The sequence below is a fragment of the Hemiscyllium ocellatum genome, chromosome 4, assembly GCF_020745735.1.
Source record: "Hemiscyllium ocellatum isolate sHemOce1 chromosome 4, sHemOce1.pat.X.cur, whole genome shotgun sequence".
Taxonomy (NCBI): domain Eukaryota; kingdom Metazoa; phylum Chordata; class Chondrichthyes; order Orectolobiformes; family Hemiscylliidae; genus Hemiscyllium; species Hemiscyllium ocellatum.
In genome coordinates, this window is record NC_083404.1 from 35,030,570 (window position 1) to 35,048,988 (window position 18,419).

Here is an 18,419-nt window from a genome sequence, read left to right on the forward strand (position 1 = left end):
AGAAACAAAGAGAAATGAAAAAGTTGAAATTGTAAGAAAAAGGGAAGAAAAGATACATGGAAAGGGAAAGAAAGGGAAAATAAAGAACAGTGGAAAGAAACGTAAATGAAAGTAAAAGAGTAATGGAAAGAGAAGAGAAAGGAAAAGATTTGAATAGAAATAAAACTTCAACTCCAAAGAAATAGAGAAATAAGACATGACTTGGCCAGGAAAAAGTTTAGCATAAAGAAAAAGGAGATAGTAGCTTAAAGAATGATTCTGATTCCAAAGACAAATTTACTTTAACTAAAAATCTAGACTTCATGCATAAATCTATTGAGAATGGGATAAAAAAAAATCACCTCATGAGAAAAGACACCAAAAAATGTTTGGATCTTAAAGTTTCAATGTTTTGTCAGGTACAGGCTATGAATGTGTGTGTCAGTTTGTTAGAAGAAACATCTGCAGATTATGAAACTGTTAAGAAAGCAGTAGTAATGCATATGATTTTGTTTCTGAAGCTCATCAATATAATTGAGGAATACATGAAATAAACCGAATCAGACATTTGCACAATTTGCAAAAGAAAATGAAAGGCTGTGAGATCAGTGGGTTTGATCACAAAAGGTCAAGAAAATGTTGAGAATATGTAGGAAATCATGATAATGGAGGAATTCGGAAATGGGATAAATCTTATTCACGTAATTGGCATAAAACTTATTCACATAATTGTCAGGGATGAAAGATCAGAGAAGCAGCAGTGCTGCCAGGTACTTGTGATACCTCACGCAAACTGTTAGAGCTGGGAGATGCTCATATGGGAATACAAATGAAATTGGAAATGGATAGAAGAGAGACTATTTGTAGAGAACCATCAGGAGGGCACCAAGGAATTCAGGAGAAAGGCTAAAATGAAAATTGATTTAATAAAATAAGATGCTTCTATTGTATTAAGAATGGATGGTGTTATACTGGGGTGGACAAAGTCAGAAGGTTATAGTCCAACAGGTTTATTTAAAATCATTAGCTTTTGGAGTGCTGATCCTTTGTCAAGTGAAGTGGAGGGAAGTGCTCAGGCACAGAATATATAGGTGGAGACATAATGGCAAGATAATTCCAGGTAATTAGGAGTGTCAACAGTTAAGTTCAAATAGTGTGAGTAGAGTGCCTACACGCTGAATAACAAGTCTTTGCAGGTATTCAAGAGTGTCAACAGATTATTACAAATGGTGAGAGTAAAGTGTCAACAGCTGAATAACAAGTGAAGCGATGACCTATGAACCGTTTAATTAAGGCAGAGAGATCATTACAAATAATCAAAAGTAGGATGGTGCTAGAGACAACCCAAATGGCTGGACTAACATGAGTAGCTTTTGGATTTGCATGACATGGGTCGAACCAAAGTAAAAAGTAATTAAAAACTGTACAAACTAATTAAGTTAGAGAGGTAATCATAAATAAACTAACCAAAGAATGTTAATTGGCATTTGAAAAGCGTTTAACAAACAATTAAAACTAGAGCAAATCAAAAAGCCAAAGTTGAAAGTGTTGCTGGAGACTAGGTGTTAGTACTGCTACCTGTCTCTGGGGATCCATCAAAAGCAAGGTTCATTGATTCTTATCAAATCAAAAACAGAAACACAATGGCTTGAGTTATGAAGTGAGTAGTCGGAGTTGGAGAAAAAAATTAGCAAGTGTTTTATGTTAATACTTTAATGAGATATTATGAAAAGGAGGAAAGTTGAGAGAAAAATGTCTTTATGGTTGTATAAGAAATACCAAGCCATCATCTCCAAGACTATCTACAATCTCATCAACTCAAGTGATCCTTAGCCTCCAACCTCATAGTTACCCAACCACACACTGCCTGGTACTATCTCTTACCCATAAACTACAAACCCGACTACCCTGGATTATCTCTGCCTGCTCCTGTCCCAACGAACTCATCTCTGCTTATCTTGACTCTGTTCTAACCCCTTGGTCCAGGAACTCCCTACATATGTTTGAAACACCCCCCATGCCATCCATCTCCTCCAGGACTTCTGATTCACCGGCCCACAACACCTCATCATCACCATGGACATCCAGTCCCTCTACATCTCTATCCCCCATGCGGAAGGCCTAAAAGCCTCTCCTGCCAACACACCCAGTCCCCCTCCACTGACACTCTCATTTGATTGGAGAACTGGTCCTCACCAAGCAACTTCTCCTTTCAATCCTCCCACTTCCTATAAACCAGTGGGGTGGCTATAGGTACCCATATGGGTCCAGGTATGCCTGCCTCTTTGTAGGATATATGGAACAGTCCCTCTTCTACAGCTACACTTGCACCATCCCACTCCTCTTCCTCCACTGCATTGATGACTGTATCAGTGCTGCCTTGTGCTCCCATGAGGAGCTTGAACTGTTCAGCAACTACACCAAAACCTTCCACCCTGACCTCAAATTCACCTGGAGCATTACCAACACTGCCGTCCCCTTCTTGGACCTCTCTGGCTCCATCGCCAGTGACCGACTTATACTTTAAATCCATCGATTCACACAGATACCTTGACTACACCTTCTCCCATTCTCTCACCTGTAAAAATGTGATCCATTACTCTCAATTCCTCTGACTCCGCAGTATCTGCTCCCAGGATGAGTGATTGCTATCCAGGACATCCCAGATGTCCTCCTACTTCCAGGACCATAATTTCTCCTAGGAGAAAGTGAGGAGTGCAGATGCTGGAGATCAGAGCTGAAAATGTGTTTCTGAAAAAGCGCAGCAGGCCAGGCAGCATCCAAGGAGCAGGAGAATCGACGTTTCGGGCATGAGCCCTTCTTCAGGAAGGGCTTTCCTGAAGAAGGGCTCATGCCCGAAACGTCGATTCTCCTGCTCCTTGGATGCTGCCTGGCCTGCTGCACTTTTCCAGAAACACATTTTCAGCATAATTTCTCCTCCCCTGTTAAAAATGCCCTCAATTGTATCTCCTCCATTTCCCACACCTCACCCCTCAAACCCCAACCCCCCCAACCACAACAAAGATAGAATACCCCAGTCCTCACATTCTACTCTATTAATCCCCAAATCCAGATTATCATCCTCCACCATTTTCACCTCCTACACTCAGACCCCATCTACCAAAAATATATTTCCCTCCCTCCCATATCTGCATTCCATGAGGTCTGTTTCCTCTACAACTCCATCGTTAGGCCCACACTTCCCACCAACTCCCTGTCCACACCTAGCACCTTCCCCTACTGCCAGAAGAGGTGCAAAATCTGTACATACACCTTCCACTTCACCTTCGTCCATGGCCCCAATAGATCATTCCAAATCCATCAAAGATTCAGTTGCATATGCTCGAATCTCATTTACTACATCCATTGATCTCGATGTGGTCTCCTTTACATTGGAGATACCAAGCGCAAACTTGCAGCGCAATTCAGAGATCATCACTGGTCTATGTGCATTGACCAACCCTACCTTCTGGTGGCCATCCATTTCAACTCCCCCTCCCACTCCAACAATGACATGTCTATTCTGGGCCTCCTCCACTGCCTAAACAAGGCCACTCACAAACTGAAGGAAGAACACCTCATATTCCACCTCAGGAAAGTACAACCACATGGTTGATGAAGGGTCCTGCCTGAAATGTTGACTCTCTTGCTCTTCAGATGCTGCCAAACCTGCTGTGCATTTTTCAGAGCCATACTTGATTGACTAGGAAATATTGAGTAAATCAAAGTATCAGTATTATTTGAGAATGAATCACAAATTGTAAATTCAAAATTGTATTCTCCAGTAATCAGGTTTATAGTATGGTGGTATTTAAAAAAGTTAGTTGGCATAATATATTATTTTTCATAGAATTATTGATGTAGATTACAAATGATATTATGGGTATGTAAACTGATTTATTTAAATATACTAAGAAAAATATCTTTGGCTATACATGGTGTTAATGTAGTGGATGCGTTATCAATAAGACAACATCCTTACAGACTCAATCTGAAGAAATTAGCTCGTGAGATAGGAGATTATGTTCACGATGGACAATAACACTGTTGAACTAAGTTATAGCAGTTGGATTTTATCTGTTGTGAAGTGCTGTAAATAGATGGGATACAAAAGTTCCATATTGATTCTTGCAAAGTTGACGTAGTAACAAAAATAGACTCATATCTTATTTCAAGATTGGAGGACTACATTTAAAGAATTGAATTTACATGATTCATTATCAAAATTGACTTGTAAAAAGATATCAGCAAGTTCCATTAACCAAAAAAAACCTCAGCCCTTGTACCTCCAAATAGGCTTAATCAATACAAAGTCACAAAAGTTGGAATGAAAAATGCAGTAGTAAATTCCAGTAACTAACCAGCAAAATCTTTGAGCAACTGTATGATTAAATTGTTTACATTGATGATCTGATTCTGCTCAGGCATGTCTGGGAATAACATTTACACCACTGGACTAAACCCTAAGGGGAAAATCATGCCTTTTTTTTCCCTTGCTGTGGAGAAATTTTATTGTTTTCTTTTTCACCTTATTCTCCAAAATTTCAGGCCATTTCCCATGATATTGAGACTTTGGGAAAATTCTACCCACTATTAAAGCAGATTCTTTGCCAAGAAGAATGAAGGAAACTAAATACTATAATTATGCCATGCCATAAAACAAACTTCTGTAAAATATTATAGTTGTGAAAGTAATTTGTTTAATGTAAATATATCTAATGCTGATGTACCATGGACGTGCTCAGAAGAGTGTTTTGATGGGAACTTAAAAAGGATCTGAAATATATACTTTCATTCCTTTTTATAGGTAGGTGATACACACAATAGATATCAATAGCATTTTAGGAATTGGAAGTTCAAAATAGTGGCAGATAGGTGCTGGTTGCTTCTGTGATATAACGTCATTGAGTTCTTCCAGAACAATGATTTAAATCCAAAGTTTTGTCAGACATTTTTAAAAATTATGAATACGATGTAGACATCACTGGCTGGGCCAACATTTATTACCCATCCTTACTTGAGCTCGAGAAGGTATTTGTGTGTTGTCTTCTTGAACTGCTACTGTCCGTTTGGTGTAGGTGCACCAACAGTACAATTAGAGAGGAAATTCCAGGATTTTGACACAACAACACTAATAGAATGGTAATGTATTTGCAAGTCAAGGTGGCTTGGAGGATAACTTGTAGTAGTGGGTTCGCATGTACTATTAGTTGAAAGTGGTCATGGGTTGAAAGCTGTTGTCTAAGAAATGTTTCTGCAGTGTTTGCAGATGGTACATGTTGTTGCTACTGAACGTTGGTGGTGGAGGGAGTGAATGTTTCTGGACATGGTGCCAACAAAGTAAACTACTTTGTCTTGAATTGTGTCAAGCTTCTTGAACATAGTTGAAGCAGCACTCATCCAGGCAACTCGGGAGTTTTCCAATTCACTCCTGACTTGTGCCTTGTAGATGGTTGACAGGCTTTGGAAGTCAGGCGATAAGTTACTTGCAGACTGTGGACGTTTCTGGTGTTGATGAAAAATATTTATACCATTTTGTTTATGGCAGTAAAAATAAATAAATCCATTAACTTTGCTTTTAGTTCAGAAAAAAACTTAGTCATGATCAGGTTTTGAGAACACACCAGTCTGATGTTGAGAAATAAATTTAGTTTCTCTACAGGAAGAATGGTTAAGACAGTTCAGGAAACAAGTCATCTCAACAGAAGGATTTGCGAAACCAGGAGTGTTTAGTTAAAACTATATAGGCTGTTAAAACCGAAAATGTTTAGGCTCTCAGAATTGTGAAAAGTTACAGTAGCAAATTTGGAAAGGACTTTCTGAATTGTCTTCACAGTCCATGATGAGGAAATTGCCATGAGTTAGTTAAGTTGAACTCCAAAGAGTTGTGGGTGTCATTTCTCTGAACTTGAATCTCTATTATGGATAGTTTTAGGAAATAGATTGAAACTATATTTTGCTCTATGTTTTAGATCTTGCTAGCTCTCATCTATAGTTTTATAGCTTGGCCTGAATTGTTTTCAAGGATTTCTACTTTTGTGGAATAAACTTTCATTGTTAAAACTTGCAACCTCATGAGAATGTGTTTCAGTGACTAAACAAAAACAAAAAAGATCTATCAAGCCAGACTTTTATTCCTCAGATCTACTGTCTTCAGTAATACCATCAGCTGGGATCATAATAGTATTTGGAACAGGACCATAGCTTATAGCTAGAAATATTGCTACCAGCTATTGAATTGATTAATTTTGACTTAATCAAAGCACATGCTTAAGTTAAAAAATCAGTGTCTGCGAAGTAAGAATTCAGTTCAGGTTTACACAAAGATCAAAAGTAAAACAAAAATTAGATGCAAAAAAACCCCACATAAATTAGTAATTTCCAGCTGAAAGCCTATATTCCTTCCCATGGATGTAAATACATCTCGTGTTCTACTCTGCTAACTGTCACTAAATTCCTCCTGCACCATGTTAAAATTGTCTGTGTTCTATTACTTAACTGCTTCCTAATATAACAGATTAATCTGTTTGGCTGTGCTTTCACTCATCTTCTGTGACCATCATGACCTGAGGTGGGACATGAACTTGGAGCTTCTAGCTTTGGGAATACCAGCATTGCAGCACAAAAGAACAATATTACTATTTACAAACACTTGTGAAGCTTTAACCTGAACACTGCATGATACAAGCTTTGTGATTAAGCAAAAGATCTAGATGAATATTGGTAAATGTTAGTTTATTTATTATGACTTTGGTAGCACAAGTAACTAAAACAATTTGAGTAGTTGTGGGGCATTCACCTTGTTTGTTTAGTTTGCTACATAATTAGTTTCAAAGTAAATGTTGCATTTTTCCAAGCTGTTTTGTGGTCAGTATCTTCTTAAATGAGATTGGGAACTCAGTATAAAATTAAGGCGTAGGCACTAACAGTACCACATGGAGCTAAAATGGATAAATTAGTGGACATATTTTGTGTGTTTATTTTATTTTAATTTAGAAGACAAAGGCCTGATCTAATTGAGTTGTTTAAGACATTAAATGATTTGGGAGGTGAGAAATGGGCTAGCTAGCTCTTTTGGCTCTCTGACGAACGTGCATTAGATTGACACTAATGACATGGGACTTGATTCTACTTCAATTTGAGATAGACTTGGAGCATACCTTCTTATCCCCTCCATAGAAAAACAATCATGATACTTAGCTGTGCTTAGGCAGATAATTGATAGACAATTTCAGAAACAGCAGATAAAGCACATCCTCTGATGGGAGAATTCGCAATAGAACAGCTTGGCCATTTAGTGAATGTCTAAAGACAACCCTGACACAAAAGTATTGCACATTTTGAACTCATATTCCCAAAAAGGTGCAAACTCCAGGTGAATGGAAATTGTCAAAGCTGAGATTGATAGCCTTTGTCAAGTAAGGATGTTAAAGGTGACAAAACTAAGACATGTCTTCAAAGTTAAGATATACATCATTCATGATCTAATTGAATGATGGGAAAGGCAGGAGGGGCTGACTGATTCTCCCTTGTTCCTGCATAAACCATTCCATGCCATAGAGCACCGAAATTTTAATGAGTTGCAGCGATCCAGAAATATACTCTTGATTTTATCAGCAATATCTTCATTTTGAACTGTCTGATACAGGTAGAGTTACAGTGTCCCGAGACTGGCAACCTCAGAACTGAGTCCTTGCCAGATTTCAGACCTTAGTGGTCTGGTCTGGCAGATTGGTGGTGGGGGGTTGGCGGGGTGGGGGTGAGTATGGTGTTGGGCTGAGCTTGGTCAGGTGGAGTTCAAGGTCGCTCCAACCCCAGGAAAGGTTGACAATTAGAGCCAATAGCTAGCTGACATGCCACTCTGCTAAAGCAGCACCAAGCTGAAAAACTGGTAAGTTATTTTAGGCATCTAATAATAACTACAATTCAATAAAGGCAGCTTTAACAAAAAAAAGTCCTGTTTCTTGAAATTGTGTTTTTTGTTTTGGATAGCTACATTTAAATCACTGTACCTGTAGTACTAGGCATTACAGTGGTCACAGTTACAGCTGTTGATTTGTGGCGTACAATGTGTGGCAACTGAGTTAATGCACTTTTATTTGTAATAGCAAACTCTGTGAAACACATACCTCATAGTTTTGGCACTTAAGACACAAGCATTTGAGAATAAGGACTGATGTTCCATGAAAGGATGAAAATAAACATCAGTAGTGCATAAGTGAGACCACAAACACCAGTTATAATCTGGACTGGCAGTAGTCCAGTTCCTTTTGACTATCAAAGTCATGGTGTTGTTTAATGCTCAAAATAACTATTTTCTTGGTTTGCATGTGTACATAAATCCCATATCTATCTTTTTTTTAACACAGTTGATGACCAACCAAAATGGTTAAAATATATTTTTTCTGCAGATAGCTCATAAAATAACTATACCCCTTCACAGGAATGCTGCATGATTTCCATTGTGAAATCCTTTATTTAAAAAGATTAGCAAAACATTTGGAGGAAAAGAACACTAATGTTACCAGCTCAATCAACTTGCAATGTATAATTACAAAAATAAAAATGTATACATAAGAATTATGAATTAATTATATTTAGAGATGTGAATTTCCTCATTGAATTTAAAAATGTTTCTCCATACGTGACCAGGAAATACATTGTACTGGGCTGTGATTTCAGAAGTACTAAAATCGGTGCATGCCATTGCTCCCAATAATGCATCTTGAGCCTTGCTGCATTGTTTTGAAAGTTGTACATCTAAACAAAGTCACATATTCACAGAGGATTTTGATTACCTCAATCCATTATAGACACAGCCAGTGATCTCACTGGTAACCATCTGTCATCTATTTCATTTGCATCATCAACACCTGCCCTGTTTATATACTGCCTTCTTTTTCACAGAATTTACATCAATTTAATAAAATACAAAAATGTTATTGTTAAAATGAATCAATTTATTGTCCCCTGAATGTCTCAATAGAATTTGCATTGCTTATAATTAAATATGGCCCATAATGATCTGTTCATGGCAAAATGACTTAATTCGTGTGTCAGTAATTAGTTATTATATATTACACTGCTGCTCAAGCCATGTATTGCTGATGTAGATAAAATAGCTTTGGGAGTCCCTGGTCATTAATCAGTGTTTTATTACAGTCCTCAAATTAACCCCTAGAATGCCAAAATGTGTCGCACTTTATTGTTAAATCTTTTTGTTTACTAACCTACTTTAATTTTCCTTTGTAAACAATTGATTTCCTGGAATTTCCTTCACTGTATATGAAGGAAAAAAGAGCTTTAAATTTTTGATTGCTTTTACTCCCTTTCCTCCATTTTGAATTTTATTTTGTCTTCCAAGCTTTCCCTTGACTGTACAGCATTTCATAATAAAGAGAACAGCCATGTGACCTGCTCTGAGGTTTCTCATAATGCCGTGTTATGGATTTTTTTCAACTGACCCCTTTCTCCCCATGAAGCAGAAATCTATTTTTCATGGCACCTTGTTAAACCCACACGGCAACCTATTGGAATTCGGCATTTGAGGTCAAGTGCATCAATACCCCATTTTAGGTTTTGGAATGCTTTGGTTGAGCGTGGTGGACACAGATTCAATCAAGGTCCTCATCAGAAAATAGACAATTTTATAAAGAGAAATGAAATACAGGACTACAAGGAAGGCTGGGGGTTTGAAAGCATGTGAGTCAGTCTTGCAGAGAGCTGACATGGACATTACCAGCTGAACATCCTCTTACCATCTGATGATTCAATGCCTTGCAACCATCTTTACAAAACTTCAATAGTGAAGTACCTTATGGTAAAATCATTAGGAGGAGCTCTGCCTGTAACAGAGAATTATCTTCACCAAGTCTCCTCTTCCAATGTGAAATATTTTATTTGAAAAAAATATTTCACCTCATATGTGAAAGAAATTTGTCACCAATTGTCCTCAAGAATATTTCGGTGCGAGAATGACTTGAAAATCTTCAATGTGAAAAGCACGAGTGTATAATCATCAGTTAAAAGAAAAAGACCAAATGTGGAATTATTTTTGAGTAAAATCTAAACAGCCATTACCTGCTCATCCATAGACATTTTAACAACAGACTTCCTGTTGACACAAAAATTGAAGACAAGTTTCCCCAAATTAATATTAATCTGAGTCATCTTTTAACAACCATACTGCATGTATTCACAGTCAACCAGAGGTGTTGAAGAAACTGTAGGAGGCATTTTAAAACAACCTACTAGAAATTTATAGCAAGATTTCTAGGTTTAGTAAGCTAAAACTGTCACAGCCTATTAGTTACCATCACCAAAATTAGATTTTAAGAGGACCAGTCCCCTTAATCACATTTAAATTTATTTCTTACCTTCAAACGTGTACTACTTTTTTATAATCTCAAAAACCCATTGAGCTCTTTAGGTACATTAAGTAATTTTTGAACAGTAATGTGATATAGGAAACATGGCAGTCAATTTGCACACACTGAAGTCACACAAATGGCAAGTGCTATATAATTTGTTTTTGTAGGTCTTCATTGTGGGATAATTATTTACTTTATCATTGAGGAGAGCCCTGTTCTTTATAACAGTGATGTGGAGGTGCTGGTGTTGGGATGGACAAGGTCAGAAGTCACATGACATCAGGTTCTATCCAACAGGTTTATTTGAAATCACAAGCTTCCCCAGTCCTGTTCTTTTGAATTCACCTGACAAAGGAGCTGTGCTCCCAAAGTTTGTGATTTCAAACAAACCTGTTGGACTTCTAACTTTATAACAGTGCCAACATTCACTTGAGAAAATAGATAGGATGTCATTTCAACACCAAAGATTTTGATGCATTATAAATCAAAATTAATATTGATTAACACTCAGAATTTTTCATCACCTTTTGAATTAAGACTAAAGATGAGTAAATAATTAAACAGTCAATTGGACTTCAATTTCTAGACATGATCCTTAATTTCCACCTGGAATACTAAATGTTACTGGCTGATTTACTTTGTTTCCTTATACAGATATCTTGCTAAAGGACACAATGTAAGTTGTGAATGTTCTGTATTTACCCAGTCAATACCTACTAATCACAACAGAAGAAACCATGGCAGCTTCATGCAGGTATTAATGTAGTCAATACAAATCCTGATTAGTACTAAGCAACCTCTCCAGCACAGAAAATTTACCTTTACAAATGTGGATTACTATTCCTTCCGATTATTTAAATAAGTTGGAGATTTTAAAATTGCCTTTTGAAGACTTTTCCTGTGTCTTTGATCTCCCTCTTGTAATCCTATCTTGCTTATATCTTCATATTTTGTCAATCTCTGTGTATGAGTTTACACTAATTAGGTTTTCTAATTCATACTTCCTGATTTAGATTCTGTGGGATAAGTCTCATCCCCAAAAGTCGATTGGTGGCATTTGGTGAAATATGCACATTTTAAAGTATTGCAAATCTGTGCCAACCAACTCACTTCCCAATTTTAACAAGGCAGGAGCAGGCAGCTAACCAGGAAGAAGTCCTTTTGGGTATTATATTGAGACTGGCAGCCTTATATTTAAACTATCTTCCAGGTGTAGTCCCGGTTGGTCATGGAAAATTGTCATTCTGTGCAACTAGATCAATTTTACTTGGATTAAAAGTCTTGTTTATGATCTCAAGGAGGAGAAGCTAACTGGCTAGACAGTGCAGCTTTTGGGTTGGAAGGAGCAGAGATTCTTCCCTTGCAACTTCTCAAGCTTATCTCATTCTCTATAGGAGTGCTCTCCTTTAAACAAAGGAAAAGGATCCCTCCATTTTACTTGGAATTAGTGATTAGATTAGATTCCCTACAGTGTGGAAAGAGGCCCTTCGGCCCAACCAGTCCACACTGACCCTCCGAAGAGTAACCCACCCAGACCCATTTCCCTCTGACTAATGCACTTAACACTATGGACAATTTAGCATGGCCAATTCACCTAACCAGCACATCTTTGGACTGTGGGAGGAAACCGGTGCACCCAGAGGAAACCCACACAGACATGGGGAGAAAGTGCAAACTCCACACAGATAGTCACCCGAGGCCGGAATCAAACCTTGGACCCTGGTGCTGTGGGGCTGCAGTGCTAACCATTAAGCCACTCTGCCTAAAAACATTTTTCCAGATCAGACCAAGCCTGGATTGGGGATCCAATCTTCTGGGTGTTCATGTTTGGAAACATGGGATCAGAAAGTAGATCCTTATTCCCTGCACCAGCATATTCTTTACCTATTCCCATAGCTGTGCCTTGCTGCAGAGAGCTCCTTATCAATGGAATGTGAAAGGGGGTCAGTATCCTACAGAAAATGCATCCATAGCATCTTTCCCAAAGCTGCTCAAAGTACTGCAACTGCCAGTTTTGGGGTCTGCATTTATCAGTGAAGATTCTTCAATCTGATTACTTGAAGAGACATTACTTTTCCTGGTCAAACAGGCCTCGTATTCCCTGCAGTGTGCATCATGCTGGCAATGCTTTCAAAAACCATGGGGGAGACATTTATCTCCAGCAATGATGTAAAGCAGGTGGGATTGAATATCAGCCAATGTGTGCAATGGTGGTCGCTGCACCCTCATCATTGAACACAAATTCCAGTCTATTATTGTGGTTCTGTTCGCCGAGCTGGAAGTTTTTGCTGCAAACGTTTCGTTCCCTGGCTAGGGAACATCATCAGTGCTATTGGAGCCTCCTGTGAAGCGCTGCTTTGATGTTTCTTCCGGTATTTATAGTGGTTTGTTCTTGCCGCTTCCGGGTGTCAGTTTCAGCTGTAGTAGTTTGTATGTGGGGTCCAGGTCGATGTGTCTGTTGATGGATGTTCTTGCCGCTTCCGGGTGTCAGTTTCAGCTGTAGTGGTTTGTATATGGGGTCCAGGTCCATGTGTCTGTTAATGGAGTTTGTGGATGAATGCCATGCCTCTAGGAATTCCCTGGCTGTTCTCTGTCTGGCTTGTCCTATGATGGTAGTGTTTTCCCAGTCAAATTCATGTTCCTGGTTGTCTGAGTGTAAAGAAACATCGGAAGATGTAAAGAAATACTGGAAGAAACATCAAAGCAGCGCTTCACAGGAGGCTCCAATAGCACTGATGATGTTCCCTAGCCAGGGAACGAAACGTTTGCAGCAAAAACTTCCAGCTCGGCGAACAGAACCACAACAACGGACACCCGAGCTACAAATCTTCAACCAGACTTTAATCCAGTCTATTATGTTTTCAAATTCAATAGATATCATTTAAAGGAAAGAAATGGTTATTTCTCATTAGGAATACTGAGGATTGGAAAAGGCCTGCGTTCAGCTGGTTGGTAGAAGGATGCATGAATATACATTCTTTAATATAGGGAGAAAGCCATGAACTTTCCATCCAGGATTGTTGTACCTTTCATCATTGGATAATTGAAAATCTCAGCCAATTTTGGCCACTGATCAATCCAAACTTTGTTGAATAACATATCAAAGATAATAATACTCAACTGGAATATATTTCTCTCATTTAGATTTAACAATTTATCAATTTCTATATACCTAGCTGAGATATTGTGACTTATCAGTCTTAGTTACAGACTTAATGGCACATGTACAACACAACAGATGGGCAGGGACATTGGACTCGTGAGGCTTGAGGCCTCACTTTATCTTTGTAACTACACCATTCAACTATATATACACCCTTTAGATTAATTCTCTCAACAGTCAATATAGAAATAGGGGAATGGAAACGTCATTAAAATCACAGTGCTTTGATTCAGATCATTGTTTTCTTACCATTGAATAAACTCTCTGAAGCAAAATTAATGCTTGGCACTGTTATCTTTAACATCACATCATTTAATCTTCCTCCAATATCAGTGGTCCCAAACCCTCCCTCTTCTGTGGTGACTGCATATGCTACATGGATTTCATTATCTTAGTGTGTGACATTGCCAATTTTGATGATGAATCTTTTAGTCCAGTGACCAACTGGGGGAAAGAAGGGGACTACATATCTATGAGTCGAGGCAGAAAGCTTGCTTTATATTGTAAGAATAGCTGTTGCATCAGCTGGTATATGTGTACTGGGTGAATAGGCAGTGTGGTTACATAATTGTATTGCACTAAAGATAAAATGGAATGCCACCTTGATAGATGGAGAAATTTGAATTTGATAAAGATCTTGTTAATAAAATTATGAAGGGCAAAGACAAGATGAATAGCCAAGGTCTTTTCTCCAGCATAGGGCAGCCCAAAACTAAAGGGTTTAAAATGAGAGGATAAAGATTTAAAAGGGACCTCAGGGGCAATGTTCTCACACAGAGAGTGGTGTGTATAAGGAACGAGATGCCAGAAGAAATGATAGAGGTGAGCATAATTACATTTATAAGACACTTGGACAGGTACACGGATAGGGCCAAATGTATGCAAATGTGACTTGTTCATTTTAGGAAGCCTTGTCAGTATGGACAATTTGGGTTGAAGGTCCTGTTTCTGTGCAATATGACTCTATGACTCCATGTTAGGTAGTGACAGCCATACAGCTACTACTGATAGTCATAAAAACTCATCTGGTTCACTAATGTCCTTTAGGGAAGGAAATTATTCTGGTCTATATGTGACTCCAGGCTCACAGCTACATGGTTGACTTTGAAATGGCACAACAAGTGTCAGTGATGCCTGCATCTCATGAATGGATGATAAAAGGGGCCTGCTATCAGTGAATGTAGACAGAATCTAAGCGATGGAAGCAGAAAGTGATGGAGGATCACAGCACATCTGGCAGTACCTATGAAGAGAGAAACAGAGTTAATATTCAAGTCCAGTATGATTCCTCTTTGGAACAGAGAATCTGTGAGCATTAGACAATCTTATCCAACTGAGTTCAAGCTAGCAGAGACAAGATATAGCCATCAGTTCTAGAATAACACAAATTGTTTTCCACCTTGTATGCAATATCTTGAGGGTTGTAGTGAAAATATAGTGGAAAGACTTTTCACAATTTCAGATCATCCTAAAGGACTTCATAGCAAAGTATGCACTTTTGAACTTTAGGAAGCAAAGTGTTGAGACAGGTGGGAGTGGCATGTGTTGGTGTGGGCAGGGAAGTTAAAGATGGCAAAATGTTGGTGTGCCGGAAACATGCAGATCCTCAGATAAATGTGCACAATTTGTGGGTGTGTGGGAAGCTTATGTGGGACTGGTGGGTTAGTGACTACTGAATAGAAAATAGCAATTGATTGAACATTTGATTTTACCTGCCAGTACAGGTTTCCCTAAGCTGTCTGAAACCTGCCATCGTCAGCAAGGTGAGAGCACACCTGGGATTGACGCGGGTCTTAAATCAAAAGGCTGAAAATTTTAATGTTGACCCATGATAGCTGCCTCTTTGCCTAACTGAAAGGCTATATCATCCAGGATTTGTTTTGAGGGAGTACTTTACTCTTTGAAGGTGATTTCCAAGACTTCATATTGAGTAACTAACAGGAAACAGAGACTTCGGACAAAAGAGTCATTTTTTGGTTAGCAAACTATAACAAGTGGAATGCTACAGGGATCAGAGCAAGGGCCTCAAATATTTAGCATCTATATTGATGACTTGGATGAAAGAACCAATCCCTTAATAGCTCAATTTGCTGACGCTACAAAAAAGATAGGTAAGCAAGTTGAGAAGCAGATACAAAGTGTCTTTTTTATTTATTCATAGAGTGTGGGCATTGTTGATGGCCCAGCATTAGTTACCCATCTCTAGATGCCCTTGAGAAGGTGGTGATGAGCTGCCTTCTTGAATCACAACAGTCCATTTGCTGAAGGTAGACCACAATTCTGTTGAGGAAGTTCCAGGACTTTACCCCAGTGACACTAAAGGAACGGTGAAAGATTTTAAAGTCTGGATGGAGGGTGATCTTCAAAGTGACGCAAATAGTTTTAATGAATGGACAAAAAACTGGCAGAAGTACAATGTGAAAAATTGTGAGTTTTGGTGAAAAAAATAGAAAAGTAATAAATGACTTAAATTGAGCAGAATTGCAGTATGCTGTGCTACAAAGGTACCTGGGTGATTTCATTCCTAAATCATAAAAATTTAGTATGCCAATACAGAAAGTAATTTGAAAGTAAATAGAATGCTGTCTTTTATTGCAAGAAAGAGTACAGAAATCTTATTCAATTGTATAGGGCATTGATGAGACTGTATCAAGAACACTACAGTTACAGCTATATTCTTCTTATTTAAAAAGGGTTATATTTGCAATGAAGGCTGTTCAGAGAAGGTTTATTGAATTAATCCCTGCAATGAAGGGCCTGTCTTATGAGGAAAGGGTGACTAGATAAGGTCTATACTAACTGGAGTTTAGAAGAATGAATGATTACCTTCTTGAAACATACAAGATACAAAAAGATTTAACAGTGTAGATGTTGAGAGAATGTTGTCCCTGCCTGAAATAAACACCATCAAGCATCACAGATCCTGTCCTTGTATACGTAGAGTCCACTGTGCAAATGTGGTAACTCTGAAACATTTTTATTCTGGTGTCAACTATGAAATGTGATGCAGAAATGGTAAACACAAGTGAGACGTTAAAGTTAGTGTCTGAACATATTTGTTCATCTGACTTGGCAAAGAGGTAATTTGTGCAAACTATGTAATGGTCATGATTGCTTGAAGCCATAATTTTTAATGTTAATTATTACAAAAATATGACCTGCAAATAAATTACAATATGATGTCAGATGGATGGCATTACTGAATCAGTGGGTGAATGATTATTGTCACTGTCCCAAACAGGTCCACACATTCAAATAATTTGACTTCTTACCAAAAGGGGGAAAAAAATGCACTTTGCACAATTTCACTTGGTGGCAGTTATTTTGTATCATTATTGCAGTTGACTGCACAGTGAAGATGGCAAGGTTGCAACTTCATGTACTCATGAATGATTTGGAGGGTCTACCTGAAATGCAGGATGATTCCCCTCCACCTTTTATGCACCCTTTTCTGTTACTGTCTCTGTATTCACAACGATCTTTCAGTTTCCCTCTGTTCCCACTCCTTATATAATGATAAATGTCCCCACCTCCTCATGTTGAGCCCAAAGTGATTATCACTTTTGAAACTGCCCCCCTGTCTCAGCTCTGCATCTACTGCTTTGTTCCATAAGATCGCAACTGTCTAACTTGAATTGACCCCTGTCACTAACATGATGTCAGTGATCCAGGGCAATCAACCCCAACCCAGACTTGACCATTCCACTTTTCCTTGGTTTCAATGGATTGCCCCCAGATAAGCCCCCTATCTGTGAATAGCCAAATCCCCAGAACTGACCATGGCCCCTCATCCACATTATCTTGGCAAGATAACCCTAACTCAGAATGTCTAGTCCTTGGCTGATGTTACCGCAGCACCCGAGCTATAATCCCCATATTGGTAGACAAGCAGGAGGCAGGAAGAACACAGCAAGCCAGGCAGCATCAATGTTTTGGTAACCCTTCAACAAGAGTCCTGCTTCAACAAGCTTCCTGCTTGTCTACCTTGGAGTCCAGCATCTGCAGATTTTTTGCCTTAATTGCCACGCTTGTGGCATTTGATCTGTACAACAGGATATGGCCAGATCTCCAGAATGCAAACTCATAATACAAAAAAGCAGCTAAATGATCATAGTCAAGCCCTGAATTTGAGTCAATGGGCTTCTTGACTTAGTATAGTGGTAACCACTGACTGACTACGATCTCTTGTCCTGATTAATGACTGGTGGTCCTCTTTGACTTTCAGACATGACCACTTGGATGCAATACAACTTTACTATGTAAGTTTCCAGCACATGCTGTAGATGTGAGCCTTATGTAACCTGGTACCAAACAGCAACATGTCTACCACTTTGAATGTTCAGGTATCTGAGCAGTGATAAGCTGCCTGCCTCTCGTTCAGTGCTAAAAAACAATACAAGACACAGAGGCTGGCAGCTTCCAATTAAGCATAAAGTAAGTGAGTGCTAAGAGATGAAGTGAAGATGCATCCTGTGTGAATGCATGAGATGCATGCATGCCCATATGGGCCAACTAACCTGGAAGAAGCAAGCAACTCATTAGTGTTTCTGAAATAATGTGTTGACTTGCTAAAGGGGCCTGAGAGTTGGTCTGCAGGTAGCCATCATGATTTTATTCAGCTGGTGGTGAGCAATGTCCATATGTACAGACAAAAGTTGCAAAAACAGTTTCCATGAAGCACTTGGGGATGTGATGGTGAAAGTCAAATTGCCTGAAAATTCAGAGAAGCAATCAGCAAGCTGCCTTGTCAGATAGCTATTCTAACCTTCATTTTGAGAATTGGCACCATCTTGTTTCTCAGGGAAGCACACAAAAATGGGGAACTGCATAGAAATGGAGTGAGATCATCTAATAATTAGATACAAACACATGGAAGTAAGGCATTGCCATGATTCATAGCTCCCAAA